The sequence below is a fragment of the Schistocerca piceifrons genome, unplaced genomic scaffold (assembly GCF_021461385.2).
Source record: "Schistocerca piceifrons isolate TAMUIC-IGC-003096 unplaced genomic scaffold, iqSchPice1.1 HiC_scaffold_1253, whole genome shotgun sequence".
NCBI lineage: Eukaryota > Metazoa > Arthropoda > Insecta > Orthoptera > Acrididae > Schistocerca > Schistocerca piceifrons.
The window spans coordinates 24059-41839 of NW_025727073.1; the positions used below are offsets into that span (position 1 = coordinate 24059).

Sequence of the window (17781 nt, forward strand, 5' to 3'; positions counted from 1 at the left end):
CAACGGCCAGCTCACTTTCGATTAATGAAGTTAAGCAGACGTTTGCGTGGTTAGTGAGTGGATGGGTGATCGTCCGGGAACTGTGCGTGCTATTGGACCCTTTCATTTCAACCCCCCCCCCCCTCCTCCTCTTGTGCTACAGTGTTGACGTGCTATGATGCCTCCCTAAGCAATTTAAATTACGTTAACGAACATATGATCCAAAATTTAACTAGGCTGTTTGCAAAAAGAGCGCAAGGAAAGTGCAAGAACGACTTTGGCAATAACAGAACCGTACGAATCAACAGATAATTTCTCAAATGTGTAGATAAGACTGTGGCGAAGCAGTGAGATTTCCGAAATTTGTAAATGAAAGTTTAGCTTTTCGTATTGAAAAGGAAAAGTACTCTTGATTACCTTATTTCTCGCAGCCGATTGTCGTACTTCTCCTGTCATATCGGCCCCACCGCCGAGCGGCAGCGAGCGGCAGTCGAGCAAAGTCGGGCCAAGTCGACACACGATGAAGTGAAATCAATCCACTTAGCTGGAACGAGGCAGGAGACGAGGAGATACTACCTGTGCCGCGACACGTGGCAATTTCGAGGATCGAATGGTCTTGAACACATACTATTGCGCTACGCAAAAATGACAAATCCTCCTGCGGTCGCCAGGAATCGAACCCGGATTAACTGCTTGGGAAGAAACCATGCTGACCGTTACACCACCACCGCATTGCGCTGCATTCTTCCTGTGTCGCGGTGCGTTGCCGCCCCTGCTGCCACCAGAGGCTCAAGCGACCCTGCTGCAGGCCCTCTGCCCTCCAGCACATCGGAACGCGGTGCCACGTTGCTTCCAGGGCGATGCACTGTAACTAGACGCAGCATTGACTTCCGCCGAGAAATCGACCATTTCATGCACGGCATGGTGGGAAAACAATTCTGAAATTAGAACTTCTTAGTGAGGCTGCGGTGGCGAGTATTCCTGTATGCCTCGGTGGCGCAGTGGGCTGCGCGTGTCATTATCTTAAGGGCGTACGTTCTATCCTCAACTCAGCCATCTCATTTTCTCTCCACGACGGTGAAAGGCACAGCATAGCTTTTGCGAGGTAAGGCCGTATTTGCCGTTTATTACCACCTAGGCTACTTTGCGTCAACGTGTGTTTGTTTCCAGTTATTACTAATTACAGTTTTGCTAGTTGCACTCGAGACTGAAAGCGATGTTTGCCTAGTATGACTTGCGCGCTTTGGGAGTGAGTAAGCGGGATCGTGGTGGCGGACAGAGTTCAGCGTTGGCGCCAGATTCGGCCCTAAAGTCGCGTGGAGGAGAAGTATTTCTGGACGCATACACACGTAGTGGATCGTTGAGGTATGTCCGGTATGCTTTAGTGGCTAGGATACCTGGCTTTCACCCAGGAGGCCCGGGTTCGATTCCCGGTACCTGAACGTGAATTTTCGGGGCTGAGATGAGAAAACTTCTCACGGCCGTTTTTCGTCTTCGTGGAGCTGCTGCTCTGGGTTCCAGGTATAAGGTGAGAGAAAGTCAAGAAAAAGAGATACATCCTCACGTTAATGGCGGGGCCGTTTTGAAGGGAGAGGAGACGGTTTTGCGGTTTTGGACTGCTGATGCGACAGTGTTGCATTGCCCGTTAGCTCAGTGGGCTATAGCGTCGTGCTAGTAACGCGTAGGTCATGGGTTCCATCCCTCCACGGGCCATTCCATTTTCTCCCCTAATAGGAAATGCTGTCTCCTGCGAGACTCTGCCAGGCAGATTCTAAATGATGTGCACATCCAGCTAGAAGTCTGAACGTTTCGCTAAGGGGTTGCCAACGGCCAGCTCACTTTCGATTAATGAAGTTAAGCAGACGTTTGCGTGGTTAGTGAGTGGATGGGTGATCGTCCGGGAACTGTGCGTGCTATTGGACCCTTTCATTTCAACCCCCCCCCCTCCTCCTCTTGTGCTACAGTGTTGACGTGCTATGATGCCTCCCTAAGCAATTTAAATTACGTTAACGAACATATGATCCAAAATTTAACTAGGCTGTTTGCAAAAAGAGCGCAAGGAAAGTGCAAGAACGACTTTGGCAATAACAGAACCGTACGAATCAACAGATAATTTCTCAAATGTGTAGATAACACTGTGGCGAAGCAGTGAGATTTCCGAAATTTGTAAATGAAAGTTTAGCTTTTCGTATTGAAAAGGAAAAGTACTCTTGATTACCTTATTTCTCGCAGCCGATTGTCGTACTTCTCCTGTCATATCGGCCCCACCGCCGAGCGGCAGCGAGCGGCAGTCGAGCAAAGTCGGGCCAAGTCGACACACGATGAAGTGAAATCAATCCACTTAGCTGGAACGAGGCAGGAGACGAGGAGATACTACCTGTGCCGCGACACGTGGCAATTTCGAGGATCGAATGGTCTTGAACACATACTATTGCGCTACGCAAAAATGACAAATCCTCCTGCGGTCGCCAGGAATCGAACCCGGATTAACTGCTTGGGAAGAAACCATGCTGACCGTTACACCACCACCGCATTGCGCTGCATTCTTCCTGTGTCGCGGTGCGTTGCCGCCCCTGCTGCCACCAGAGGCTCAAGCGACCCTGCTGCAGGCCCTCTGCCCTCCAGCACATCGGAACGCGGTGCCACGTTGCTTCCAGGGCGATGCACTGTAACTAGACGCAGCATTGACTTCCGCCGAGAAATCGACCATTTCATGCACGGCATGGTGGGAAAACAATTCTGAAATTAGAACTTCTTAGTGAGGCTGCGGTGGCGAGTATTCCTGTATGCCTCGGTGGCGCAGTGGGCTGCGCGTGTCATTATCTTAAGGGCGTACGTTCTATCCTCAACTCAGCCATCTCATTTTCTCTCCACGACGGTGAAAGGCACAGCATAGCTTTTGCGAGGTAAGGCCGTATTTGCCGTTTATTACCACCTAGGCTACTTTGCGTCAACGTGTGTTTGTTTCCAGTTATTACTAATTACAGTTTTGCTAGTTGCACTCGAGACTGAAAGCGATGTTTGCCTAGTATGACTTGCGCGCTTTGGGAGTGAGTAAGCAGGATCGTGGTGGCGGACAGAGTTCAGCGTTGGCGCCAGATTCGGCCCTAAAGTCGCGTGGAGGAGAAGTATTTCTGGACGCATACACACGTAGTGGATCGTTGAGGTATGTCCGGTATGCTTTAGTGGCTAGGATACCTGGCTTTCACCCAGGAGGCCCGGGTTCGATTCCCGGTACCTGAACGTGAATTTTCGGGGCTGAGATGAGAAAACTTCTCACGGCCGTTTTTCGTCTTCGTGGAGCTGCTGCTCTGGGTTCCAGGTATAAGGTGAGAGAAAGTCAAGAAAAAGAGATACATCCTCACGTTAATGGCGGGGCCGTTTTGAAGGGAGAGGAGACGGTTTTGCGGTTTTGGACTGCTGATGCGACAGTGTTGCATTGCCCGTTAGCTCAGTGGGCTATAGCGTCGTGCTAGTAACGCGTAGGTCATGGGTTCCATCCCTCCACGGGCCATTCCATTTTCTCCCCTAATAGGAAATGCTGTCTCCTGCGAGACTCTGCCAGGCAGATTCTAAATGATGTGCACATCCAGCTAGAAGTCTGAACGTTTCGCTAAGGGGTTGCCAACGGCCAGCTCACTTTCGATTAATGAAGTTAAGCAGACGTTTGCGTGGTTAGTGAGTGGATGGGTGATCGTCCGGGAACTGTGCGTGCTATTGGACCCTTTCATTTCAACCCCCCCCCCCTCCTCCTCTTGTGCTACAGTGTTGACGTGCTATGATGCCTCCCTAAGCAATTTAAATTACGTTAACGAACATATGATCCAAAATTTAACTAGGCTGTTTGCAAAAAGAGCGCAAGGAAAGTGCAAGAACGACTTTGGCAATAACAGAACCGTACGAATCAACAGATAATTTCTCAAATGTGTAGATAAGACTGTGGCGAAGCAGTGAGATTTCCGAAATTTGTAAATGAAAGTTTAGCTTTTCGTATTGAAAAGGAAAAGTACTCTTGATTACCTTATTTCTCGCAGCCGATTGTCGTACTTCTCCTGTCATATCGGCCCCACCGCCGAGCGGCAGCGAGCGGCAGTCGAGCAAAGTCGGGCCAAGTCGACACACGATGAAGTGAAATCAATCCACTTAGCTGGAACGAGGCAGGAGACGAGGAGATACTACCTGTGCCGCGACACGTGGCAATTTCGAGGATCGAATGGTCTTGAACACATACTATTGCGCTACGCAAAAATGACAAATCCTCCTGCGGTCGCCAGGAATCGAACCCGGATTAACTGCTTGGGAAGAAACCATGCTGACCGTTACACCACCACCGCATTGCGCTGCATTCTTCCTGTGTCGCGGTGCGTTGCCGCCCCTGCTGCCACCAGAGGCTCAAGCGACCCTGCTGCAGGCCCTCTGCCCTCCAGCACATCGGAACGCGGTGCCACGTGCTTCCAGGGCGATGCACTGTAACTAGACGCAGCATTGACTTCCGCCGAGAAATCGACCATTTCATGCACGGCATGGTGGGAAAACAATTCTGAAATTAGAACTTCTTAGTGAGGCTGCGGTGGCGAGTATTCCTGTATGCCTCGGTGGCGCAGTGGGCTGCGCGTGTCATTATCTTAAGGGCGTACGTTCTATCCTCAACTCAGCCATCTCATTTTCTCTCCACGACGGTGAAAGGCACAGCATAGCTTTTGCGAGGTAAGGCCGTATTTGCCGTTTATTACCACCTAGGCTACTTTGCGTCAACGTGTGTTTGTTTCCATCCGCCGAGAAATCGACCATTTCATGCACGGCATGGTGGGAAAACAATTCTGAAATTAGAACTTCTTAGTGAGGCTGCGGTGGCGAGTATTCCTGTATGCCTCGGTGGCGCAGTGGGCTGCGCGTGTCATTATCTTAAGGGCGTACGTTCTATCCTCAACTCAGCCATCTCATTTTCTCTCCACGACGGTGAAAGGCACAGCATAGCTTTTGCGAGGTAAGGCCGTATTTGCCGTTTATTACCACCTAGGCTACTTTGCGTCAACGTGTGTTTGTTTCCAGTTATTACTAATTACAGTTTTGCTAGTTGCACTCGAGACTGAAAGCGATGTTTGCCTAGTATGACTTGCGCGCTTTGGGAGTGAGTAAGCGGGATCGTGGTGGCGGACAGAGTTCAGCGTTGGCGCCAGATTCGGCCCTAAAGTTGCGTGGAGGAGAAGTATTTCTGGACGCATACACACGTAGTGGATCGTTGAGGTATGTCCGGTATGCTTTAGTGGCTAGGATACCTGGCTTTCACCCAGGAGGCCCGGGTTCGATTCCCGGTACCTGAACGTGAATTTTCGGGGCTGAGATGAGAAAACTTCTCACGGCCGTTTTTCGTCTTCGTGGAGCTGCTGCTCTGGGTTCCAGGTATAAGGTGAGAGAAAGTCAAGAAAAAGAGATACATCCTCACGTTAATGGCGGGGCCGTTTTGAAGGGAGAGGAGACGGTTTTGCGGTTTTGGACTGCTGATGCGACAGTGTTGCATTGCCCGTTAGCTCAGTGGGCTATAGCGTCGTGCTAGTAACGCGTAGGTCATGGGTTCCATCCCTCCACGGGCCATTCCATTTTCTCCCCTAATAGGAAATGCTGTCTCCTGCGAGACTCTGCCAGGCAGATTCTAAATGATGTGCACATCCAGCTAGAAGTCTGAACGTTTCGCTAAGGGGTTGCCAACGGCCAGCTCACTTTCGATTAATGAAGTTAAGCAGACGTTTGCGTGGTTAGTGAGTGGATGGGTGATCGTCCGGGAACTGTGCGTGCTATTGGACCCTTTCATTTCAACCCCCCCCCCCCCCCTCCTCCTCTTGTGCTACAGTGTTGACGTGCTATGATGCCTCCCTAAGCAATTTAAATTACATTAACGAACATATGATCCAAAATTTAACTAGGCTGTTTGCAAAAAGAGCGCAAGGAAAGTGCAAGAACGACTTTGGCAATAACAGAACCGTACGAATCAACAGATAATTTCTCAAATGTGTAGATAAGACTGTGGCGAAGCAGTGAGATTTCCGAAATTTGTAAATGAAAGTTTAGCTTTTCGTATTGAAAAGGAAAAGTACTCTTGATTACCTTATTTCTCGCAGCCGATTGTCGTACTTCTCCTGTCATATCGGCCCCACCGCCGAGCGGCAGCGAGCGGCAGTCGAGCAAAGTCGGGCCAAGTCGACACACGATGAAGTGAAATCAATCCACTTAGCTGGAACGAGGCAGGAGACGAGGAGATACTACCTGTGCCGCGACACGTGGCAATTTCGAGGATCGAATGGTCTTGAACACATACTATTGCGCTACGCAAAAATGACAAATCCTCCTGCGGTCGCCAGGAATCGAACCCGGATTAACTGCTTGGGAAGAAACCATGCTGACCGTTACACCACCACCGCATTGCGCTGCATTCTTCCTGTGTCGCGGTGCGTTGCCGCCCCTGCTGCCACCAGAGGCTCAAGCGACCCTGCTGCAGGCCCTCTGCCCTCCAGCACATCGGAACGCGGTGCCACGTGCTTCCAGGGCGATGCACTGTAACTAGACGCAGCATTGACTTCCGCCGAGAAATCGACCATTTCATGCACGGCATGGTGGGAAAACAATTCTGAAATTAGAACTTCTTAGTGAGGCTGCGGTGGCGAGTATTCCTGTATGCCTCGGTGGCGCAGTGGGCTGCGCGTGTCATTATCTTAAGGGCGTACGTTCTATCCTCAACTCAGCCATCTCATTTTCTCTCCACGACGGTGAAAGGCACAGCATAGCTTTTGCGAGGTAAGGCCGTATTTGCCGTTTATTACCACCTAGGCTACTTTGCGTCAACGTGTGTTTGTTTCCATCCGCCGAGAAATCGACCATTTCATGCACGGCATGGTGGGAAAACAATTCTGAAATTAGAACTTCTTAGTGAGGCTGCGGTGGCGAGTATTCCTGTATGCCTCGGTGGCGCAGTGGGCTGCGCGTGTCATTATCTTAAGGGCGTACGTTCTATCCTCAACTCAGCCATCTCATTTTCTCTCCACGACGGTGAAAGGCACAGCATAGCTTTTGCGAGGTAAGGCCGTATTTGCCGTTTATTACCACCTAGGCTACTTTGCGTCAACGTGTGTTTGTTTCCAGTTATTACTAATTACAGTTTTGCTAGTTGCACTCGAGACTGAAAGCGATGTTTGCCTAGTATGACGTGCGCGCTTTGGGAGTGAGTAAGCGGGATCGTGGTGGCGGACAGAGTTCAGCGTTGGCGCCAGATTCGGCCCTAAAGTTGCGTGGAGGAGAAGTATTTCTGGACGCATACACACGTAGTGGATCGTTGAGGTATGTCCGGTATGCTTTAGTGGCTAGGATACCTGGCTTTCACCCAGGAGGCCCGGGTTCGATTCCCGGTACCTGAACGTGAATTTTCGGGGCTGAGATGAGAAAACTTCTCACGGCCGTTTTTCGTCTTCGTGGAGCTGCTGCTCTGGGTTCCAGGTATAAGGTGAGAGAAAGTCAAGAAAAAGAGATACATCCTCACGTTAATGGCGGGGCCGTTTTGAAGGGAGAGGAGACGGTTTTGCGGTTTTGGACTGCTGATGCGACAGTGTTGCATTGCCCGTTAGCTCAGTGGGCTATAGCGTCGTGCTAGTAACGCGTAGGTCATGGGTTCCATCCCTCCACGGGCCATTCCATTTTCTCCCCTAATAGGAAATGCTGTCTCCTGCGAGACTCTGCCAGGCAGATTCTAAATGATGTGCACATCCAGCTAGAAGTCTGAACGTTTCGCTAAGGGGTTGCCAACGGCCAGCTCACTTTCGATTAATGAAGTTAAGCAGACGTTTGCGTGGTTAGTGAGTGGATGGGTGATCGTCCGGGAACTGTGCGTGCTATTGGACCCTTTCATTTCAACCCCCCCCCCCCCTCCTCCTCTTGTGCTACAGTGTTGACGTGCTATGATGCCTCCCTAAGCAATTTAAATTACATTAACGAACATATGATCCAAAATTTAACTAGGCTGTTTGCAAAAAGAGCGCAAGGAAAGTGCAAGAACGACTTTGGCAATAACAGAACCGTACGAATCAACAGATAATTTCTCAAATGTGTAGATAAGACTGTGGCGAAGCAGTGAGATTTCCGAAATTTGTAAATGAAAGTTTAGCTTTTCGTATTGAAAAGGAAAAGTACTCTTGATTACCTTATTTCTCGCAGCCGATTGTCGTACTTCTCCTGTCATATCGGCCCCACCGCCGAGCGGCAGCGAGCGGCAGTCGAGCAAAGTCGGGCCAAGTCGACACACGATGAAGTGAAATCAATCCACTTAGCTGGAACGAGGCAGGAGACGAGGAGATACTACCTGTGCCGCGACACGTGGCAATTTCGAGGATCGAATGGTCTTGAACACATACTATTGCGCTACGCAAAAATGACAAATCCTCCTGCGGTCGCCAGGAATCGAACCCGGATTAACTGCTTGGGAAGAAACCATGCTGACCGTTACACCACCACCGCATTGCGCTGCATTCTTCCTGTGTCGCGGTGCGTTGCCGCCCCTGCTGCCACCAGAGGCTCAAGCGACCCTGCTGCAGGCCCTCTGCCCTCCAGCACATCGGAACGCGGTGCCACGTGCTTCCAGGGCGATGCACTGTAACTAGACGCAGCATTGACTTCCGCCGAGAAATCGACCATTTCATGCACGGCATGGTGGGAAAACAATTCTGAAATTAGAACTTCTTAGTGAGGCTGCGGTGGCGAGTATTCCTGTATGCCTCGGTGGCGCAGTGGGCTGCGCGTGTCATTATCTTAAGGGCGTACGTTCTATCCTCAACTCAGCCATCTCATTTTCTCTCCACGACGGTGAAAGGCACAGCATAGCTTTTGCGAGGTAAGGCCGTATTTGCCGTTTATTACCACCTAGGCTACTTTGCGTCAACGTGTGTTTGTTTCCATCCGCCGAGAAATCGACCATTTCATGCACGGCATGGTGGGAAAACAATTCTGAAATTAGAACTTCTTAGTGAGGCTGCGGTGGCGAGTATTCCTGTATGCCTCGGTGGCGCAGTGGGCTGCGCGTGTCATTATCTTAAGGGCGTACGTTCTATCCTCAACTCAGCCATCTCATTTTCTCTCCACGACGGTGAAAGGCACAGCATAGCTTTTGCGAGGTAAGGCCGTATTTGCCGTTTATTACCACCTAGGCTACTTTGCGTCAACGTGTGTTTGTTTCCAGTTATTACTAATTACAGTTTTGCTAGTTGCACTCGAGACTGAAAGCGATGTTTGCCTAGTATGACTTGCGCGCTTTGGGAGTGAGTAAGCGGGATCGTGGTGGCGGACAGAGTTCAGCGTTGGCGCCAGATTCGGCCCTAAAGTTGCGTGGAGGAGAAGTATTTCTGGACGCATACACACGTAGTGGATCGTTGAGGTATGTCCGGTATGCTTTAGTGGCTAGGATACCTGGCTTTCACCCAGGAGGCCCGGGTTCGATTCCCGGTACCTGAACGTGAATTTTCGGGGCTGAGATGAGAAAACTTCTCACGGCCGTTTTTCGTCTTCGTGGAGCTGCTGCTCTGGGTTCCAGGTATAAGGTGAGAGAAAGTCAAGAAAAAGAGATACATCCTCACGTTAATGGCGGGGCCGTTTTGAAGGGAGAGGAGACGGTTTTGCGGTTTTGGACTGCTGATGCGACAGTGTTGCATTGCCCGTTAGCTCAGTGGGCTATAGCGTCGTGCTAGTAACGCGTAGGTCATGGGTTCCATCCCTCCACGGGCCATTCCATTTTCTCCCCTAATAGGAAATGCTGTCTCCTGCGAGACTCTGCCAGGCAGATTCTAAATGATGTGCACATCCAGCTAGAAGTCTGAACGTTTCGCTAAGGGGTTGCCAACGGCCAGCTCACTTTCGATTAATGAAGTTAAGCAGACGTTTGCGTGGTTAGTGAGTGGATGGGTGATCGTCCGGGAACTGTGCGTGCTATTGGACCCTTTCATTTCAACCCCCCCCCCCCCCTCCTCCTCTTGTGCTACAGTGTTGACGTGCTATGATGCCTCCCTAAGCAATTTAAATTACATTAACGAACATATGATCCAAAATTTAACTAGGCTGTTTGCAAAAAGAGCGCAAGGAAAGTGCAAGAACGACTTTGGCAATAACAGAACCGTACGAATCAACAGATAATTTCTCAAATGTGTAGATAAGACTGTGGCGAAGCAGTGAGATTTCCGAAATTTGTAAATGAAAGTTTAGCTTTTCGTATTGAAAAGGAAAAGTACTCTTGATTACCTTATTTCTCGCAGCCGATTGTCGTACTTCTCCTGTCATATCGGCCCCACCGCCGAGCGGCAGCGAGCGGCAGTCGAGCAAAGTCGGGCCAAGTCGACACACGATGAAGTGAAATCAATCCACTTAGCTGGAACGAGGCAGGAGACGAGGAGATACTACCTGTGCCGCGACACGTGGCAATTTCGAGGATCGAATGGTCTTGAACACATACTATTGCGCTACGCAAAAATGACAAATCCTCCTGCGGTCGCCAGGAATCGAACCCGGATTAACTGCTTGGGAAGAAACCATGCTGACCGTTACACCACCACCGCATTGCGCTGCATTCTTCCTGTGTCGCGGTGCGTTGCCGCCCCTGCTGCCACCAGAGGCTCAAGCGACCCTGCTGCAGGCCCTCTGCCCTCCAGCACATCGGAACGCGGTGCCACGTGCTTCCAGGGCGATGCACTGTAACTAGACGCAGCATTGACTTCCGCCGAGAAATCGACCATTTCATGCACGGCATGGTGGGAAAACAATTCTGAAATTAGAACTTCTTAGTGAGGCTGCGGTGGCGAGTATTCCTGTATGCCTCGGTGGCGCAGTGGGCTGCGCGTGTCATTATCTTAAGGGCGTACGTTCTATCCTCAACTCAGCCATCTCATTTTCTCTCCACGACGGTGAAAGGCACAGCATAGCTTTTGCGAGGTAAGGCCGTATTTGCCGTTTATTACCACCTAGGCTACTTTGCGTCAACGTGTGTTTGTTTCCATCCGCCGAGAAATCGACCATTTCATGCACGGCATGGTGGGAAAACAATTCTGAAATTAGAACTTCTTAGTGAGGCTGCGGTGGCGAGTATTCCTGTATGCCTCGGTGGCGCAGTGGGCTGCGCGTGTCATTATCTTAAGGGCGTACGTTCTATCCTCAACTCAGCCATCTCATTTTCTCTCCACGACGGTGAAAGGCACAGCATAGCTTTTGCGAGGTAAGGCCGTATTTGCCGTTTATTACCACCTAGGCTACTTTGCGTCAACGTGTGTTTGTTTCCAGTTATTACTAATTACAGTTTTGCTAGTTGCACTCGAGACTGAAAGCGATGTTTGCCTAGTATGACTTGCGTGCTTTGGGAGTGAGTAAGCGGGATCGTGGTGGCGGACAGAGTTCAGCGTTGGCGCCAGATTCGGCCCTAAAGTTGCGTGGAGGAGAAGTATTTCTGGACGCATACACACGTAGTGGATCGTTGAGGTATGTCCGGTATGGTTTAGTGGCTAGGATACCTGGCTTTCACCCAGGAGGCCCGGGTTCGATTCCCGGTACCTGAACGTGAATTTTCGGGGCTGAGATGAGAAAACTTCTCACGGCCGTTTTTCGTCTTCGTGGAGCTGCTGCTCTGGGTTCCAGGTATAAGGTGAGAGAAAGTCAAGAAAAAGAGATACATCCTCACGTTAATGGCGGGGCCGTTTTGAAGGGAGAGGAGACGGTTTTGCGGTTTTGGACTGCTGATGCGACAGTGTTGCATTGCCCGTTAGCTCAGTGGGCTATAGCGTCGTGCTAGTAACGCGTAGGTCATGGGTTCCATCCCTCCACGGGCCATTCCATTTTCTCCCCTAATAGGAAATGCTGTCTCCTGCGAGACTCTGCCAGGCAGATTCTAAATGATGTGCACATCCAGCTAGAAGTCTGAACGTTTCGCTAAGGGGTTGCCAACGGCCAGCTCACTTTCGATTAATGAAGTTAAGCAGACGTTTGCGTGGTTAGTGAGTGGATGGGTGATCGTCCGGGAACTGTGCGTGCTATTGGACCCTTTCATTTCAACCCCCCCCCCCTCCTCCTCTTGTGCTACAGTGTTGACGTGCTATGATGCCTCCCTAAGCAATTTAAATTACGTTAACGAACATATGATCCAAAATTTAACTAGGCTGTTTGCAAAAAGAGCGCAAGGAAAGTGCAAGAACGACTTTGGCAATAACAGAACCGTACGAATCAACAGATAATTTCTCAAATGTGTAGATAACACTGTGGCGAAGCAGTGAGATTTCCGAAATTTGTAAATGAAAGTTTAGCTTTTCGTATTGAAAAGGAAAAGTACTCTTGATTACCTTATTTCTCGCAGCCGATTGTCGTACTTCTCCTGTCATATCGGCCCCACCGCCGAGCGGCAGCGAGCGGCAGTCGAGCAAAGTCGCGCCAAGTCGACACACGATGAAGTGAAATCAATCCACTTAGCTGGAACGAGGCAGGAGACGAGGAGATACTACCTGTGCCGCGACACGTGGCAATTTCGAGGATCGAATGGTCTTGAACACATACTATTGCGCTACGCAAAAATGACAAATCCTCCTGCGGTCGCCAGGAATCGAACCCGGATTAACTGCTTGGGAAGAAACCATGCTGACCGTTACACCACCACCGCATTGCGCTGCATTCTTCCTGTGTCGCGGTGCGTTGCCGCCCCTGCTGCCACCAGAGGCTCAAGCGACCCTGCTGCAGGCCCTCTGCCCTCCAGCACATCGGAACGCGGTGCCACGTTGCTTCCAGGGCGATGCACTGTAACTAGACGCAGCATTGACTTCCGCCGAGAAATCGACCATTTCATGCACGGCATGGTGGGAAAACAATTCTGAAATTAGAACTTCTTAGTGAGGCTGCGGTGGCGAGTATTCCTGTATGCCTCGGTGGCGCAGTGGGCTGCGCGTGTCATTATCTTAAGGGCGTACGTTCTATCCTCAACTCAGCCATCTCATTTTCTCTCCACGACGGTGAAAGGCACAGCATAGCTTTTGCGAGGTAAGGCCGTATTTGCCGTTTATTACCACCTAGGCTACTTTGCGTCAACGTGTGTTTGTTTCCAGTTATTACTAATTACAGTTTTGCTAGTTGCACTCGAGACTGAAAGCGATGTTTGCCTAGTATGACTTGCGCGCTTTGGGAGTGAGTAAGCGGGATCGTGGTGGCGGACAGAGTTCAGCGTTGGCGCCAGATTCGGCCCTAAAGTCGCGTGGAGGAGAAGTATTTCTGGACGCATACACACGTAGTGGATCGTTGAGGTATGTCCGGTATGCTTTAGTGGCTAGGATACCTGGCTTTCACCCAGGAGGCCCGGGTTCGATTCCCGGTACCTGAACGTGAATTTTCGGGGCTGAGATGAGAAAACTTCTCACGGCCGTTTTTCGTCTTCGTGGAGCTGCTGCTCTGGGTTCCAGGTATAAGGTGAGAGAAAGTCAAGAAAAAGAGATACATCCTCACGTTAATGGCGGGGCCGTTTTGAAGGGAGAGGAGACGGTTTTGCGGTTTTGGACTGCTGATGCGACAGTGTTGCATTGCCCGTTAGCTCAGTGGGCTATAGCGTCGTGCTAGTAACGCGTAGGTCATGGGTTCCATCCCTCCACGGGCCATTCCATTTTCTCCCCTAATAGGAAATGCTGTCTCCTGCGAGACTCTGCCAGGCAGATTCTAAATGATGTGCACATCCAGCTAGAAGTCTGAACGTTTCGCTAAGGGGTTGCCAACGGCCAGCTCACTTTCGATTAATGAAGTTAAGCAGACGTTTGCGTGGTTAGTGAGTGGATGGGTGATCGTCCGGGAACTGTGCGTGCTATTGGACCCTTTCATTTCAACCCCCCCCCCTCCTCCTCTTGTGCTACAGTGTTGACGTGCTATGATGCCTCCCTAAGCAATTTAAATTACATTAACGAACATATGATCCAAAATTTAACTAGGCTGTTTGCAAAAAGAGCGCAAGGAAAGTGCAAGAACGACTTTGGCAATAACAGAACCGTACGAATCAACAGATAATTTCTCAAATGTGTAGATAAGACTGTGGCGAAGCAGTGAGATTTCCGAAATTTGTAAATGAAAGTTTAGCTTTTCGTATTGAAAAGGAAAAGTACTCTTGATTACCTTATTTCTCGCAGCCGATTGTCGTACTTCTCCTGTCATATCGGCCCCACCGCCGAGCGGCAGCGAGCGGCAGTCGAGCAAAGTCGGGCCAAGTCGACACACGATGAAGTGAAATCAATCCACTTAGCTGGAACGAGGCAGGAGACGAGGAGATACTACCTGTGCCGCGACACGTGGCAATTTCGAGGATCGAATGGTCTTGAACACATACTATTGCGCTACGCAAAAATGACAAATCCTCCTGCGGTCGCCAGGAATCGAACCCGGATTAACTGCTTGGGAAGAAACCATGCTGACCGTTACACCACCACCGCATTGCGCTGCATTCTTCCTGTGTCGCGGTGCGTTGCCGCCCCTGCTGCCACCAGAGGCTCAAGCGACCCTGCTGCAGGCCCTCTGCCCTCCAGCACATCGGAACGCGGTGCCACGTGCTTCCAGGGCGATGCACTGTAACTAGACGCAGCATTGACTTCCGCCGAGAAATCGACCATTTCATGCACGGCATGGTGGGAAAACAATTCTGAAATTAGAACTTCTTAGTGAGGCTGCGGTGGCGAGTATTCCTGTATGCCTCGGTGGCGCAGTGGGCTGCGCGTGTCATTATCTTAAGGGCGTACGTTCTATCCTCAACTCAGCCATCTCATTTTCTCTCCACGACGGTGAAAGGCACAGCATAGCTTTTGCGAGGTAAGGCCGTATTTGCCGTTTATTACCACCTAGGCTACTTTGCGTCAACGTGTGTTTGTTTCCATCCGCCGAGAAATCGACCATTTCATGCACGGCATGGTGGGAAAACAATTCTGAAATTAGAACTTCTTAGTGAGGCTGCGGTGGCGAGTATTCCTGTATGCCTCGGTGGCGCAGTGGGCTGCGCGTGTCATTATCTTAAGGGCGTACGTTCTATCCTCAACTCAGCCATCTCATTTTCTCTCCACGACGGTGAAAGGCACAGCATAGCTTTTGCGAGGTAAGGCCGTATTTGCCGTTTATTACCACCTAGGCTACTTTGCGTCAACGTGTGTTTGTTTCCAGTTATTACTAATTACAGTTTTGCTAGTTGCACTCGAGACTGAAAGCGATGTTTGCCTAGTATGACTTGCGTGCTTTGGGAGTGAGTAAGCGGGATCGTGGTGGCGGACAGAGTTCAGCGTTGGCGCCAGATTCGGCCCTAAAGTTGCGTGGAGGAGAAGTATTTCTGGACGCATACACACGTAGTGGATCGTTGAGGTATGTCCGGTATGGTTTAGTGGCTAGGATACCTGGCTTTCACCCAGGAGGCCCGGGTTCGATTCCCGGTACCTGAACGTGAATTTTCGGGGCTGAGATGAGAAAACTTCTCACGGCCGTTTTTCGTCTTCGTGGAGCTGCTGCTCTGGGTTCCAGGTATAAGGTGAGAGAAAGTCAAGAAAAAGAGATACATCCTCACGTTAATGGCGGGGCCGTTTTGAAGGGAGAGGAGACGGTTTTGCGGTTTTGGGCTGCTGATGCGACAGTGTTGCATTGCCCGTTAGCTCAGTGGGCTATAGCGTCGTGCTAGTAACGCGTAGGTCATGGGTTCCATCCCTCCACGGGCCATTCCATTTTCTCCCCTAATAGGAAATGCTGTCTCCTGCGAGACTCTGCCAGGCAGATTCTAAATGATGTGCACATCCAGCTAGAAGTCTGAACGTTTCGCTAAGGGGTTGCCAACGGCCAGCTCACTTTCGATTAATGAAGTTAAGCAGACGTTTGCGTGGTTAGTGAGTGGATGGGTGATCGTCCGGGAACTGTGCGTGCTATTGGACCCTTTCATTTCAACCCCCCCCCCCCTCCTCCTCTTGTGCTACAGTGTTGACGTGCTATGATGCCTCCCTAAGCAATTTAAATTACGTTAACGAACATATGATCCAAAATTTAACTAGGCTGTTTGCAAAAAGAGCGCAAGGAAAGTGCAAGAACGACTTTGGCAATAACAGAACCGTACGAATCAACAGATAATTTCTCAAATGTGTAGATAACACTGTGGCGAAGCAGTGAGATTTCCGAAATTTGTAAATGAAAGTTTAGCTTTTCGTATTGAAAAGGAAAAGTACTCTTGATTACCTTATTTCTCGCAGCCGATTGTCGTACTTCTCCTGTCATATCGGCCCCACCGCCGAGCGGCAGCGAGCGGCAGTCGAGCAAAGTCGGGCCAAGTCGACACACGATGAAGTGAAATCAATCCACTTAGCTGGAACGAGGCAGGAGACGAGGAGATACTACCTGTGCCGCGACACGTGGCAATTTCGAGGATCGAATGGTCTTGAACACATACTATTGCGCTACGCAAAAATGACAAATCCTCCTGCGGTCGCCAGGAATCGAACCCGGATTAACTGCTTGGGAAGAAACCATGCTGACCGTTACACCACCACCGCATTGCGCTGCATTCTTCCTGTGTCGCGGTGCGTTGCCGCCCCTGCTGCCACCAGAGGCTCAAGCGACCCTGCTGCAGGCCCTCTGCCCTCCAGCACATCGGAACGCGGTGCCACGTTGCTTCCAGGGCGATGCACTGTAACTAGACGCAGCATTGACTTCCGCCGAGAAATCGACCATTTCATGCACGGCATGGTGGGAAAACAATTCTGAAATTAGAACTTCTTAGTGAGGCTGCGGTGGCGAGTATTCCTGTATGCCTCGGTGGCGCAGTGGGCTGCGCGTGTCATTATCTTAAGGGCGTACGTTCTATCCTCAACTCAGCCATCTCATTTTCTCTCCACGACGGTGAAAGGCACAGCATAGCTTTTGCGAGGTAAGGCCGTATTTGCCGTTTATTACCACCTAGGCTACTTTGCGTCAACGTGTGTTTGTTTCCAGTTATTACTAATTACAGTTTTGCTAGTTGCACTCGAGACTGAAAGCGATGTTTGCCTAGTATGACTTGCGCGCTTTGGGAGTGAGTAAGCGGGATCGTGGTGGCGGACAGAGTTCAGCGTTGGCGCCAGATTCGGCCCTAAAGTTGCGTGGAGGAGAAGTATTTCTGGACGCATACACACGTAGTGGATCGTTGAGGTATGTCCGGTATGGTTTAGTGGCTAGGATACCTGGCTTTCACCCAGGAGGCCCGGGTTCGATTCCCGGTACCTGAACGTGAATTTTCGGGGCTGAGATGAGAAAACTTCTCACGGCCGTTTTTCGTCTTCGTGGAGCTGCTGCTCTGGGTTCCAGGTATAAGGTGAGAGAAAGTCAAGAAAAAGAGATACATCCTCACGTTAATGGCGGGGCCGTTTTGAAGGGAGAGGAGACGGTTTTGCGGTTTTGGACTGCTGATGCGACAGTGTTGCATTGCCCGTTAGCTCAGTGGGCTATAGCGTCGTGCTAGTAACGCGTAGGTCATGGGTTCCATCCCTCCACGGGCCATTCCATTTTCTCCCCTAATAGGAAATGCTGTCTCCTGCGAGACTCTGCCAGGCAGATTCTAAATGATGTGCACATCCAGCTAGAAGTCTGAACGTTTCGCTAAGGGGTTGCCAACGGCCAGCTCACTTTCGATTAATGAAGTTAAGCAGACGTTTGCGTGGTTAGTGAGTGGATGGGTGATCGTCCGGGAACTGTGCGTGCTATTGGACCCTTTCATTTCAACCCCCCCCCCCCCTCCTCCTCTTGTGCTACAGTGTTGACGTGCTATGA

At 50.5% G+C, this 17781-nt stretch overlaps 9 non-coding genes across 9 annotated transcripts; all 9 read left to right on the top strand.

Moving 5' to 3' along the window:
- Nucleotides 1–1349: 1349 nt before the first annotated feature.
- Nucleotides 1350–1421, top strand: Trnae-uuc. Its single transcript has one exon. It is a non-coding gene; the product is annotated as a tRNA-Glu (tRNA).
- A 1729-nt stretch (nucleotides 1422–3150) lies between these two features.
- On the top strand, nucleotides 3151–3222 carry Trnae-uuc. The gene has a single exon. It is a non-coding gene; the product is annotated as a tRNA-Glu (tRNA).
- Nucleotides 3223–5231: 2009 nt separating this feature from the next.
- On the top strand, nucleotides 5232–5303 carry Trnae-uuc. The gene has a single exon. It is a non-coding gene; the product is annotated as a tRNA-Glu (tRNA).
- A 2013-nt stretch (nucleotides 5304–7316) lies between these two features.
- On the top strand, nucleotides 7317–7388 carry Trnae-uuc. The gene has a single exon. It is a non-coding gene; the product is annotated as a tRNA-Glu (tRNA).
- A 2011-nt stretch (nucleotides 7389–9399) lies between these two features.
- Trnae-uuc lies at nucleotides 9400–9471 on the top strand. The gene has a single exon. It is a non-coding gene; the product is annotated as a tRNA-Glu (tRNA).
- Nucleotides 9472–11483: 2012 nt separating this feature from the next.
- On the top strand, nucleotides 11484–11555 carry Trnae-uuc. Its single transcript has one exon. It is a non-coding gene; the product is annotated as a tRNA-Glu (tRNA).
- A 1730-nt stretch (nucleotides 11556–13285) lies between these two features.
- Nucleotides 13286–13357, top strand: Trnae-uuc. Its single transcript has one exon. It is a non-coding gene; the product is annotated as a tRNA-Glu (tRNA).
- Nucleotides 13358–15365: 2008 nt separating this feature from the next.
- Trnae-uuc lies at nucleotides 15366–15437 on the top strand. The gene has a single exon. It is a non-coding gene; the product is annotated as a tRNA-Glu (tRNA).
- A 1731-nt stretch (nucleotides 15438–17168) lies between these two features.
- On the top strand, nucleotides 17169–17240 carry Trnae-uuc. Its single transcript has one exon. It is a non-coding gene; the product is annotated as a tRNA-Glu (tRNA).
- The last annotated feature ends 541 nt before the right edge of the window (nucleotides 17241–17781 follow it).